Source organism: Vulpes vulpes, chromosome 14 (assembly GCF_048418805.1).
Source record: "Vulpes vulpes isolate BD-2025 chromosome 14, VulVul3, whole genome shotgun sequence".
NCBI lineage: Eukaryota > Metazoa > Chordata > Mammalia > Carnivora > Canidae > Vulpes > Vulpes vulpes.
In genome coordinates, this window is record NC_132793.1 from 97,754,189 (window position 1) to 97,768,555 (window position 14,367).

The window sequence follows — 14,367 nt, forward strand, 5'->3', positions numbered from 1 at the left end:
GTCCTCTATTCTGATATCACGGTAGAAGAAAAAAAAATCCCACTTTATGGCATCTGGTCCAGCTTACCAGACAGAAGGCATTTTCTCCCTCAATGCTTCTCTAGTATTTTGCTCATACTTTCATAACATTTACCGGATTTAACTCTGTACTACATTGGCCTGTGTGCCTTCTCTCTAAATTCTAAACTTCCTAAAGGTAGAAATCAAATTACTTTATCTTTCTGTTCTCCATGGGGCCCATCCAAGTGCCTGGACTATGGGAGGCTCTTAGTTCAATTAAAAAAAAATTTCTTCAACTAAAGAAATGTTTTTGTGAGTCACCTATCTAATGATGACTAAAAGCCAACATTTAGTGAGTGTACATTATAGCAGACACTTTATATTTATGAGCTCATTCTTCCTTGATCCCACGCTGGCTCCACATCATGGTTCCATCATGTCTAAACATGCCTGGAACATGACGTGGCAGGCCTCTGAGAACACCATCATGTGAGGGTCTAAGGTGCCTTCCGGGAAATTACTCCTTCTAGGAGAGAGAGTGAGAGGCAGAGGCCATGTGCTTGAAAGAGCACAATATCATTCATAACAGGGAAGGAAACACTTGTGAGTCTTCTCTCTCTTCCTTACAGCTGTCTGGGGAACTGACATAGCCCAGCAGAAGGGAAAGAGCTGAGTTTGGGGGTCTGCAAAGGGCAGCATTCACTTTAAAACTTTGCTTAGTTTTTGAGTAGGCTTCCAGGATTTGGTCTGATGATTGATTCAGCTGGGGATTTAGAATTTATGGGGGAGCTTTTTATAGCAATGGGAGGGTAGAAATGACACCGGGCCAGGGTGAGCTGTGGACAAGTTTGTTTATCTGTACCAAAGCTGTCTTTGCACTGTTCACATTCACTAAGCAGGAAAATTTATTGAGGTGAAGAAGGATTGCTTGTCTGTGACTGAATCATCTTGTGACCTTAAGAAGGGTATGTCTGTTCCTGAAGCAGACACCTTCTGCTAGGAGCTGTGCCTCCTGTGTTCCTTCATTTCCAGAAAGGACTTGAGGGTTTTTCTAATAATAATGGCCATTTCCACTGCTCATCCACTTGACCATTTCCAAAGCATGGTCACATCCCCTCTGATCCTATTGGATTGTCACACCATAATATTTAACCCAAGCTTTAAACCCGAGTTACCAGCTGCTATCCATCAGTATACCACCCAGGTCTTTAAACTCTACCACCTTGTCTTCCCACAAAGACACCAGCTTCAATCAGAAATGAGTTGAGTCTTCTTAAACTTTGTTGTAGTCCCTGATCTTTGAACCACAGTTTGGAAAAGGGGACTCAGGACTCTCCACAGGCTGGTTGGTTCCTTCATTCCTTACCTTCAGTTTTTCGGAGCTTTCCCAAGAACACGGGAGGTCAGGAAGTGTGTCATTTGGGACCATGCTGGTCTCACTCTCACAGAGGACAGAATCTCCAATATTCCTACCCCTCTGAGTGTCCTCTCAGATTTTCACTCAGGGTTCTCATGCTATGATTTATATGCTTTAGACTCAGGGCTTCCTGGGCACCTGGGTTGCCATGGGGCTCAAGGGGTTTGAAGGCTGTGTGTACTACCTGTGCTCAGATGCCTTGCTGACAGAAGGAGATGGACGTATGGGTCTTTGACAAGCCTCATAAGCAAATTCTTCTGCTTATCCTCCTGTTGTCCATCCCACTAGCTCCCTCAGCTCAGAATACTTTTGGGTGATCTTTTCCCATCAAAGGCCCGATCTCAAGGCATCTCTGGCATTTGAGCTTTGCCTAAGTGCAGGATTACTGGGCGTTGCTTCATTGGCAGTCCTTTATGGTGATTTCATCTTCAATTTATGAGCTATAAAAAATGTCCTGCTCCTCTTTTTCCTCCCCTGCAAATCACTGTGTTTTCCCAGAGCCAGGCCTTCTGGGCTTTCTCCAACCATCACACCATTCCACTTTATCTGACAGATGAGTGGGGACTCAACCAAAGCTAATGGGTTCCCTGAGATTATGAGTGATTGGGTGACTCAGCTACTTTGTCACCAAGACAAAGAAGCAAATTTCCCTGTTTCTCAAAATAGCTTCTGAATTTCTCCCTGGGTGTTCATTTCCTCCTACCTCCCCATTAATGGCTTTGTGACTTTTGCTACTCTCCACTCAATATAATTAGACTCCATGGTCTCCAGGGCACGGGCTCACATTAGGGGTTCAGAAGCTGTATGCTCCAGATCACTTGGACTCAAATACCTTGGAACAGGAACAAAAAAAATTCCACCTAGGTCTCACAAGTGCTGATATTGGGAGTGTGCAACATGGTCTCAACTTACTGACAGAGTGATTAGTACATTTGCCACCTGACTCCAAGCCTGTAGCCAATGGTGGATGAATAGTTTCCTACATGTATTAAGCCTTGGCAACTAGGTTTGTTGGTTTAAATCCCCTTCAGCTTCTTGGGAAGCCAACGATTGCTCCCTGATTAGAGCCCGTCATAGATATTCAAGTCATAGGATCTAAAGTTGGAAGGTCTTTAAGGGTCTGCCGGTTCAACTCCTTCATTTTAAGAGAGGTCACTGAAACCCAGAGAGTTTGAACTAAGCCTTCTGTCCTAGTTTCAGGATGCTATTCACTTCTCTAAAATGCTCTACTACCCAATGCAAATTAAACATGCCCTAAACTAGGGCTTTTAACATTTATTCAACAATATTCTATGGTCTGTCTTGGTGCTGGGCTGAGGTTTTGAAAACAACAGAAGGTGGACCCTGTTCTCAAGTCTTTGATAGTATAGCAACAATAACAATGCAGTCTGGTAGCAACTTTCTGATCCAGTGCTGGGCTTATAAAATGGGTCAGCTTCCTGTTGTGTGGAAATGTTCTTATAATGTCTTTATCCAGAAATTCCCTTAGAGCTAATCCCTGTGCCTCAGGAGGCCCTGCATGTTGGAGGGCCTTCCTTGAAATATATAAAGTACTCCCCTGGTGCTTGAGATGGGCTTGGGTTGGCAGTGGCATCCAGACAGGCCTCTTAGTCTCTGTTCTCTGCTCTCTGACGCTGCTACCTGAGTGAGGTGGACCACATACCTTGAGGAGGAGGACCTCTGAAACAGAGATATAAGGGGTTGTCCTGAGATTCCATGGCCAGTCCTTCATTAAAGTAGGATGGCTTGATAAGCAGATGACTCCTGATATCTGGTATGGTATTTCTTCCTTAGCATGGCATGAGACAGAAAGTTATTGATGCTAACGTGCATCAGATCATATAGAAAGAGGTTCAGGAAAAAACAAAATAAAAATTATTGGACCCTGCCTATCCTGGGATGACACTACATATGCCACTTCACCCTGGTGAAGCTCTCTGTAGAAACTCCATTTCTATCTTTATCTATCTGTACTGTCTGTACCTCTCCATTGATTTGCTTCCATTATTTCTCTGGAGACTAAAGGGAGTCTCTTAGGAACTTTTGCTTTCCATAAAGTTGATCTTTCAGCCCAGCCTAACTCAGCAAGGAGCTTTTTCAAAGAAGTTTGTATCTTCCTGTAAATCATACCCTCCCCAAAATATTGCAACTGCCTACAAATATGTGGGAGAGGAGATTTGAAGAACTGAAGGGAGGTATGAAAAGACCCTACCAAGAGAGACTTGTGACCTTCATCCTTCACTTTGAAGAAAGTGATATTTCTAATAGGCCATTACCAAATACTTTAGGGATTGATTCCATACTCAGACATCACAAATGATAAAACACATAGGGGAAGGAAACACACTCTAATTTTCCTGTGGGGCTGTGAGTGGGTGCCGTGCCTGAAGATGTGCTTCCTTAGCAGTGACAAGCCAACTCAATTAGCTGGAAAAAAAGGGGTCAAACAGCAAGCCATTATGCAGACGCATAGTCATCTAAAGCTAGCTGCTTTTAAGGATTTAGGCAGAGGTTGCAGGATGGGAACAGATCAGAGGCTTTCTAAGTTCATTTGTAGTGTTATTTTAATATTTGAGCTCATGTAATCATTAATAACATTCAACAGAGCCAATGAGAGAAATGGCTAGAAAATAATAGACTACTATTTAAAAGAAGTGAATTATTATAAGGTAGGTTTATTTTTATTTTTTATTTTTTCATGCTGTAGAATCTTTAATTAAGTATAAAGACTTCCAGTCACATCACCTAGGGTCCATTTTACCCACTGCTCTGTTTGGCTGCCAGTCTCTTGTCTCTTTCCTCAGCAATGGTGAGGCGGATACCCTTTCCACAGGGAAGAGAAATCCATGGTTTGTTGCCTTTGCAAATAACAAAAATGTTGGAGAGTCAGGTGGCAAAGCTGTTGCCATTGGCATCTTTCACGTGAACTACATCAAAAGAACCAGGGCGTCTCTCTTGGCTGGTGATCACACCAATTCTTTCCAGATTGGCACCTCCAGTCACCATACACAGATTACCAGTATCAAACTTGATGAAATCCGTAATCTTTCCAGTCTCCAAATCAATCTGAATGGTGTCATTCACCTTGATGAGGGGATCAGGATAGCAGATGGTGCGAGAATCATGAGTCACCAGATGAGGGATTCCTTTTGTTCCCACAAAGATCTTTCTCACTTTGCACAACTTATACTTAGCCTCCTCAGGTGTAATCCGATGAACAGCAAAGTGACCCTTGGTGTCATAGATTAGACAGAAATTCTCCCCAGTCTTGTCAATGCTGATGACATCCATAAAACCAGCAGGGTAGGTGATATCAGTTCGGACCTTGCCATCAATCTTAATAAAATGCTGCATACAGATTTTCTTTACTTCATCCTCTGTTAGGGCATACTTAAGTCTGTTCCTTAGGAAAATGATGAAAGGAAGACATTCTCTCAGCTTATGGGGGCCAGTAGATGGGCGAGGAACAAACACACCAGTCAGTTTATCCAGAATCCAGTGCTTTGGAGCTGCTACATGCTTCAGATGCTTTTTGGGACCACAAGCCATGGCTGCGCTAGGCACAAAAAGCGCATAAGGTAGGTTTAAATTTCCCTCAGTTGGTACACATAAGTATTTAATAAATGCCAGCTAAATGAACGAACACTGTTATTTTAGTTTGTCTGAGTTGCCCTCTTTTAACCATTTATTCATTCAGGATGTGTTTTGGGGCATTTATTAACAGCAAAAGTGTATGAGTTTTGAGATTAAAATAAATAATCCTTGACCTCAAGGAGCTTACAGAAACATGCACACATGAGTATGTGAACCAATATGACAAACCAACGGCAGAATCTTTGAAAGGAAGATCTTAGTCTACCCAGGACTGGCAAGGAGGAATTCACTGAGAAGGCAGCTTTTGATTTGAAAGAGGGAAGGAATTGCCAAGATGTTAAAATTATCAGAGGGGAGCCTTCCAGATAGAGGCAGAAGCAAGTGCAAAGACCAAAACAAGAATAAAAAAAGAAGAAAGAAAAACCCATGAAGAGAATGGTAGGTTCATATAAGGCTGGAGTATTTGGCAAAAAAGTAAGGTCAGGGAGCTCACCCAAATGGATTTGGAACTCTAATATCTTACTAGACAATAAAAGTATGGGGATATATAATTCACAAAGAGGAAATAGAAAAACTGATAAACTCATAAAAATATTCAACTTGCCAATAATCAGAAAACACAATTTAGATCAAGACATCAATTTCACAAATCAAAGTAACAAATATTTTGAGAAATGATAGTAGTGAGGATTCAATAAAATGGGCACTAATATATGCTGCTAGGAATGTAGGTTGAGAAAACCTTCATGAGAATGATGGGGGTGATGTATATAATAAGTTTTATAAAGTTTCTATTCCTTAACTCAATTTTTTAAGTTCTTGAAATCTGTCCAAAAGAATCATTGGAAAAGGTAGCTGAAGACTTGTGCCCAAAAATATCAATCATAGTATTACTTATAATTGGAAATATAACCAGAGAAAGTCTGATAACAGGGAATGATGTACAGTAAAAGTGATATAGTTATACATCATAATATTATGCATTATGGCAACATAAAAATATATTAGGAATGATTTATGCCAATGGTAATAGCTTATGATAAAATATTGACTAGAAAAAGTGAGGTTCAAAATTCAGTATGATCCCAGTTACACACACAACTTCTGCTTTAGGCAAATATGAAAGAACCGGGGACAGATTTATCTTCCTACATGAAAAAAATAGCCACAGTAAAATATATAAAACAGTGTTTAAAAGATACTAGACATCAGGAAATGAAGGACAGTGATCCCTGAAAGATAAACTCTTAAATTACCATGGTTAATGACTTAAAAAGTTTCCAGGTTACAGTACAGAGCTGGAGACTCCAGATACAGCCTACAGATGGCCTGAAATTGATGGGACAGAGTTGAGGAGAGGGCTGAGATTCTGGAGACATCAAGGTGCCCAGAATTCACAGAATAGGGTTCTGGAAGGAAGAAAGCTTCACGGAGAGAGAGGGAACTCTGAAGAACTTCAGAGGTTCTCCTTTAAGAATTCATCTGGTTGAATTGAACAGTATGTACTTATGGGGCAAATACCCAAAGCTAGGGAAAGACCACCTTAAAGGAATAGAGGGAACAATGCCTGGTGTTTACAGAGGACTGAATATGATGTTTGGTTCTACAAAGAAGACCGGAAAAAACCTCATGATTTGTAGGGTATTGGGTAGAACACACAGAAGAGTCTTGCGTCAGTAGTGGGGGGTAGTAACCTCTAAACTGAACACTGTTCTGGGCCTATTACACTTTAAAAGCAAGAAATGGAAAGATAAAACTGTGTCTAAAAAAATCTTAACTACATCTCAGGATAAATCTTCAGAATATTTATAGGGGCACAAAACTAGTTAGCCCTTAGCAAAGTGCAAGTCACAATGTCTAGAACCCAATGAAAATGATCAGACATTAAAAAGTTATTCTAAATATATTCCATATGTTCAAAGTTTAAAGATGTGGAAGGTTATTTAAAAAGACACAAATTGAACTTCTAGAGAGACGAAAGCTACAGGTGCAAGAAATAAATACACTGGATTGAATTAAGTCAAATTAGATCTGGCAGAAGAAAAGATGAGTGAATCTGAAGACATAGAAAATATCCAAAATGAAACACAGAGAAAAAAAATAAAAAAAAAAGCACAAAAAAAGAGCACCAATGAATCATAGGACAATTTCAAACAGCTTAATATATGTATAATTGGAGTTTCTGGAAAGAGAAGAGTAAAATGGAGATAGAAAAAATATTTGAAGAAATAATGGTTTAAATTTCCTAAATTTGATGAAAGCTATAAAGTCAGAGATCCAAGAAGCTTAATATACCAAAAGCACGAGAAACATGACTACTCTAAGACAAATCATAATCAAATTGCTCAAAAGTGATGATAAAGAAAAAAGTCTTAAAAGCAGCTAGAAAAAAAAAGATACATGTTATGCACATAGGAAGAAAGCTAAGAATCAACAAATTTCCCTTTGGAAACAGTACAAGCGAAAAAATAGTGGAGCTTCATCTTTAAAGGATGGAATTGCATATGCCATTAAAATATCTTTGAAAAATGCAAATGGAATAAAAACTTTTCAAACCTACAAAAGGAAAAAGAATTAATTGGTAGTTGACAGGAAATTTCTCCATTACAGAAATTGTGAAAAGAAAGCCTCATGCAGAAAGTAAATGGTACTGGGTGAAAAGACATATTTACTCAACAGACTGAAATACTGGAAATAGTAATATATGAGTAGACAGATTTGATTTTTAGTTTATTATTTTAATCTCTTTAAAAGATAGTTAGGGGTGCCTGGGTTACTCAGTCAGTTAAACGTCTGACTCTTGGTTTTGGTTCAGGTCATGATCTCAGGATCATGGGATCAAGCCTCATGTCAGGCTCCACACTCAGCAAGGCATCTTCTTGAGATTCTCTCTCCATCTCCCCTGCCTTGCACCACTGCTCACACCACTTGCTCTCTCACTGTCTCTGAAATAAGTAAATACAATCCTAAAAAAAGATAGTAACTGTTTCAGTAAAAAGAATCACAATATAGTCTGGAGTTTACATTCCATGTAAAGTTTAAATGTGTAACTCCAAGAGCACAAGGTCAGGATGAGAGAAATGCAAGTATTTTATTGCAATGGTCTTATATGTGAATTGGTATAATAACACTCAAAGGTAGACTGTGATCAGTAAAAAATGAATGCTAAAGCAAACACTAAAATAATAAAGGGTTATAGCTAAGACAGCAAAGATGATACATACCTTACAAATCAATAAGGTGTAAATGGTTTAAATATCCCAGTTGAAGAATAAAGGCAGTCATACTGATAAGTAAGCAAGACTCACCTATATGCTGCATACAAGAAACACACTTTAATATGAAGACACAAGTAAGTTAAAAGTAAAGGGATGTTAAAGATATACCAAGCTAATACTAAACAAAATAAAGTTAAAGTACCTTTACTAATAATCAGATTAAGTGAATTTCAGAACAAAAAATACTGCCAGGAATAAAGTAATTTCATGATGATAAAGGGTCAATTTATCAAGAGGACTTGAAAACCTTAAACATTTATGCACCTAATAATAGCACCTCAATATAAAGGAAGTAAGCACTGATACAACTGAGGGGAGAAATACATACATCCATAATTACAGTTGGAAAGTTTAATAACTCTCTCAATAATTGACAGGATGAGTAGAGGGAAACTCACTAAGGATAGGAAAATCTGAATAACACTATCAACCAATGTGACATAACTGATATTCATAGAATACCTATCAACAGCAGAATATAGATTCCTTTCAAGTGCCCACGGAACTTTTACAAAGATAGACAATATTATGGGCCATAATACCAGTCATAATGTTTCTAAGAATTCAAGTGATATAAGGTGTGTTTCTGACCATGATGCAATTAAATTAGAAATCAATGAGAAAGGTCTTTTGAGGAGCGCCCAAATATTGGAAATTAACACATTTCTAACAAAACCAATGAGTTAAAGAAAAGTCAAAAGAGAAAGTAGAAAATGTTTTGAACCAAATGAAATACAGAATTTTTAAATCTTTGGGATGCCACATGTTTGGTAGAAATTTATATAATCACAGACACATGTTAGAAAAGAAGAAAGGCCATCTAATCAATGCCCTGAGATTCCACCTTTAGAAATCTTTAGGAAAATGTCAATATCTGAAGTAAGTAAAAAGAAAAAAAGGAAATAAGAAAGATAAGAATAGGAATCAGTGAAATGGTAAAAGAAAAATAAAGAGAAAAGTAATTTAATCAAAAGCTGATTCTTTGAGATAATACAATTGCTAAAATCCCTATTCCAACTGCTCAGGAAAAAAGTGAGAGAAGACACAAATCACCATTATTGGGCATGAGAGAGGAGATTGCTACAAGTTATATAGTAATGAAAAGAATAATAAGGGAATATTACAGACAACTTCATGCCAATAAACTTGATAACTTAAATGAAATGGAAAAATTCCTTGACAAACTACCAAAGCGCACTCAAGAAGAAACAGATGACCTAAATAGCCCTGTATTCATTAGAAGAATTGAATGCATGGTTAAAATCACCCCCACAATGAAAATTCCAGGTTCAGATGGCTTCACTAGTGAAGCTTACCAACATTTAAAGAATAAATATTAGCAATTCCATATAAACTGTTCCAGAAAGTTAAAGAGGGAATATTTTCCAAGTTATTCTGTGAGGCTAGCATTACCCTGATGCCAAAAGCAAGCAAAGGTATTACAAGGAAGGAAAACTACTAGCCAGTATCTCTTATGAATAGAGATGCAAATACCCTCAATGCAAGTTTATAAAATTGATATCAACAGTGTATAAAAAGATTAAGACCAATTGAGATTTATTCCAGGAATGCAAGATTGATTTAACATGAAGAAATCATTGCATATAATTTACTATATAAGAAACTAAAAAACCAGCAACATATGGTTATCTCGATAGACACAGAAAAAAGCATTTGACAAAATTCAACACCATTTCCTCATAAGAATTCAACAAAATTAGAAGTAGAAAGGAACTATCTCAATAAATTACACCTGTGAAAATCATTAGGCAACATCATACTTAAATGATGAAAGACAATACTTTTCTCCTAGTATCAGAAGCAAGACCAAAATGTCCACTTTCTCCACTTCTGTTTTACATTGTTTGGGAGATTCTAGTTAGGGCAATGAGACAAGAAAAAAAAATAGGGACATCCAGATGGGTAAGGAGAAAGTATAATTCTTTATTAGCAGATAATGTGATTGTCTATATAGAAATTCTGACGGAATCTACACACATACACAAAATACCAGAACTATTAATTGAGTTTACCAAAGTTTCTGGATGCAAAAATCAATACACAAAAAATAAATTTTATTTCTGTATAGTGAAACAAAGCATTGGAAACTAAAATTTTTGAAATACAGTTTACAATAGCATAAAAAATATGAAATACTTAGGAATAAATCTTACAAAAGATGTTAAAGATATATACACTGCAAACTAAAAAACATTCCTGAATCAAATTTATTAAGACCTAAATAAGTAGAGTTAATGGCTTGGAAGACTCAATATTGTTAAAGATATCAATTTTTCTTAAATTTATTTATAGATTGGATGCATTCTCAAAATTGCGAGGAATTTTTTGTTTGTAGAAACTGATAAATTGATTCCAGAATTCACATGGAAATGCAATGGACCTATATAGCCAGCACAATTTAGAAAACTTGGAGGACTAACCACAATATATTTCAAGATTTATCATAAAGCTACAGTAATCAAGCCAGTGTACTATTGATATAAAGACTTACAAATAGATTAATGAAACAATAGTTCAGAAGTAAACCTGCATATATAGGGAAAATTGATTTTTGTCATAGACAAATTCCATAGAGAAACAATGGTGTATTCAATGTATGGGCCTTGAAAAACTTGATGTCCGTATGCAAAAGATGAATTTCAGCTTATACTTTACACTATAAGATAAAATGGATAATAGCTCTAATCTTGCAACCTACAGCTATAAAATTTCTAGAAGATATCAGGGGGAAATGTTGTGACCTTTGGCTAGGCAGAAATTCTTTAGATGCAACATGAAAAGCACAATCAATAAAGTAACAAATGGGCAAACTGGACTTCATCAATATTAAAAACTTCTACACTCTAGAAGTACTATTAAGGAGCTCCTGGGTGGCTCAGTAGGTTGTGTCTGTGCCTTTGGCTCAGGTCATGATCCCAGGGTCCTGAGATCAAGCCTTGATTCGGACTCCCTGCTCACAGGGGAGTCTGCTTCTCCTCTCCCTCTGTCCCTTCACTGCCCTTACCCTGCTTGTGCAGTCTCTCTCTCTCTCAAATAAATAAGATCTTTTTAAAAAATATACATTAAGAGAATGAAGAAAGAGGCCCTAGACTGGGAGACAATATTTGTCAGTCATAAATACCACAAAGGAGTTTTATCTTGTATATATAAAGAAAACCCAAAATTCAATAATAAAATGAACAATCTAATTTAAAAACAGTGAAAAGATTTGAACAGATATGCATCAAAAAAATCATCACCATGATCAAGTGGGCTTTATTGCTGGAGCACAAGGATGATTCAGTATTTGCAAATCAATCAACATGATATTTCACATCAATAACAGAAAGGTTAAGCATATGATCATTTCCAAATACCAATAGCGGAAAAAGCATTTGACAAAGTACAACATTCATTCATAATAAAAACCCTCTGACGGGCACTGAGGGAGGCACTTGACAGGATGAGCACTGGGTGTTATACTAACTCCAATAAAAAATATACAAAAAATAATAAAACCCTCAACAATGTGGGTTTAGAGGGAACATACCTCAACATAATAAAGACTCTTTATGAAAAACCCATAGCTGACATCATACTCAGTAGGGAAAAATTGAGAGCTTTTCCCTTAAGATTAGGAGCAAGACAAAGATGTCCACTCTCACCACTTTTATTCAGCGTAGTACTGGAAGTCCTAGCCATAACAAACAACACAAAGAAATAAAAGGCATACAAATTGATAAGGAAGAAGTAAAACTCACTATTTGCAGATGACATGATACTACATATATAAAACATGAAAGATTCCATCATAAAACTGCTGGAACTGATAAAAAAATTCAGTAAAGTCACAGGATACAAAAATCAATGTAAAGAAATACAGAAATCTGTTGCATTTCTATACATCAAAAATGAAGCAGCAGAAAGGGAAATTAAGAAAACAATCCCAGTTATAATCGCATCATAAGTAATTAGATACCTAGGAATAAACCTAACCAAAGAGGTGAAAGACCTGTACTCTGAAAACCATAAAACACTGGTGAAAGAAATTGAAGATGGCACAAAGAAATGGAAAGGCATTTTATGCTTATGGATTGGAATACTACCCAAAGCTATTTACACATTTAACACAGTGCCTGTCAAAATACCAACAGCTTTTAGAACAAACAATCCTAAAATTTATATAGAACTACAAAAGACCCTGAATACTCAAAACAATTTTGTAAAAGAAAAGGAAGGTTGGAGGCATCATAGTTCTGGACTTCAGCTTATATTGCAAAGCTATAGTAATCAAAACAGTGTATTACTGGCACAAAAATACACATAGATCAATGGAACAAAACAGAATAGAAAGCCCAGAAATAAACCCACAAATATATGGTAAATTAATCTTCAACAAAGTAGGAAAGAATGTCCAATGGGAAAAAGTATATTCAACAAATGGTGTTGGGAAAACTGGATAACAACATGCAAAAGAATGAAACTGGACCACTTTCTTACACCATACACAAAAATAATTTCAAAATGTATTAAAGACCTAAATGTGAGACCTGAAAGCATAAAAATCCTAGAGGAGAATGCAGGCGATAATTTCTTTCACATAGGTCATAGCAACTTCTTTCTAGTTATGATTCCTGAGGCAAGGGAAACAAAAGCAAAAATAAACTATTGGGACCTCATCAAAATAAAAGGCTTCTGCACAGCAAAGGAATCAACAAAATTAAAAGGCAACCCACTGGATGGGAAAAGATATTTGCACATGACACATCTGATAAAGGGTTAGTATCTATAAATATATATCTATATATATATCTATATACATAGATATATATAATATATAATATATATTATATATTATATATAATATATATCTATATATCTATATATATAGATATAAATATATATCTATAAAGAACTGATACAACTCAACACCCCCCCAATGAACACCCCCCAATTAAAAATGGGCAGAAGACATGAATAGATATTTCTCCAAAGAAGACATGCAGATGGCCAACAGACACATGGGAAGATGCTCATTATTACTTGCTATCAGGGAAATGCAAATCAAAAATAAACTACAATGAGATTTCACCTCATGCCTGTCAGAATGGCTAGTCAACAACCCAAGAAACACATGTTGGTAAGGATGCAGAGAAATGGGAACCCTCTTGCACTGTTGGTGGGAATGCAAACTTGGGCAGCCACTGTGGACAACAGTATGGAGGTTCCTCAAAAAGTTAATAAAAAGACTACCTTATGATCCAGCAATCACACTACTGGGATATTTATCCAAAGAATACCAAAACACTAATTCAAAGGGATACATGCACCTCTATGCTTATTGCAGCATTATTTATAATAGCCAAATTATGGAGGCAGTCCAAGTGTTTATTGATGGATGAGTAAAGAAGATGTTTATATATATATATATATATACAGACATACACAAAAAAGGATATATACACAGAAAGGATAAGAAATATATATATGTGTGTGTGTGTATATATATATATATATATATATATATATCCTGCTATACACACACACACACACACACACACACACACACACACTGGAATATTATTCAGTCATAAAAAAGAATGAAATCTTGCCATTTGCAATGACAGATGGAGCCAGAGAACATAATGCTAAGTGAAATAAGTCAGAGAAAGAAAATGCCATATGATTTCAATTATATGAGGAATTTAAGAAAAACAAATGAGCAAAGGGAAACAGAGAAAGAGAAAGAGAGAGAGAAAGAGACAAATTAAGAAACAGACTCTTAACTCTAGATAATAAACTGATAGTGACCAGAGGGGAGGGGGTGAGGGGATGGGGAAACTAGGTGATGGGGATTAAGGAGTGATCTTGTCCTGAGGAGCACCAGTTGTTGTATGCAAATGTTGAATCACTATATCGTACTTCTGAAACTAATGTCACACTGTATGTTAAGTAACTGGAATTAAAATAAAACATTAAAAAAATTTGAACAGATATGTCACCAAAGAAGATATACAGGCAAATATGCACATATAAACATATAAAATATGAGCAACATTAAAATTCACTAGGGAAATG

General features: G+C 36.6%; 1 protein-coding gene and 1 pseudogene across 4 annotated transcripts in view; one reads left to right on the forward strand and one right to left on the reverse strand.

The window, feature by feature from the left end:
- Nucleotides 1-14,367, forward strand: part of AGBL1 (AGBL carboxypeptidase 1) — a 697,725-nt gene that overhangs the window by 69,438 nt on the left and 613,920 nt on the right. The window lies entirely within an intron of this gene.
- Nucleotides 4,123-4,966, reverse strand: LOC112921944 (small ribosomal subunit protein eS4, X isoform-like; annotated as a pseudogene).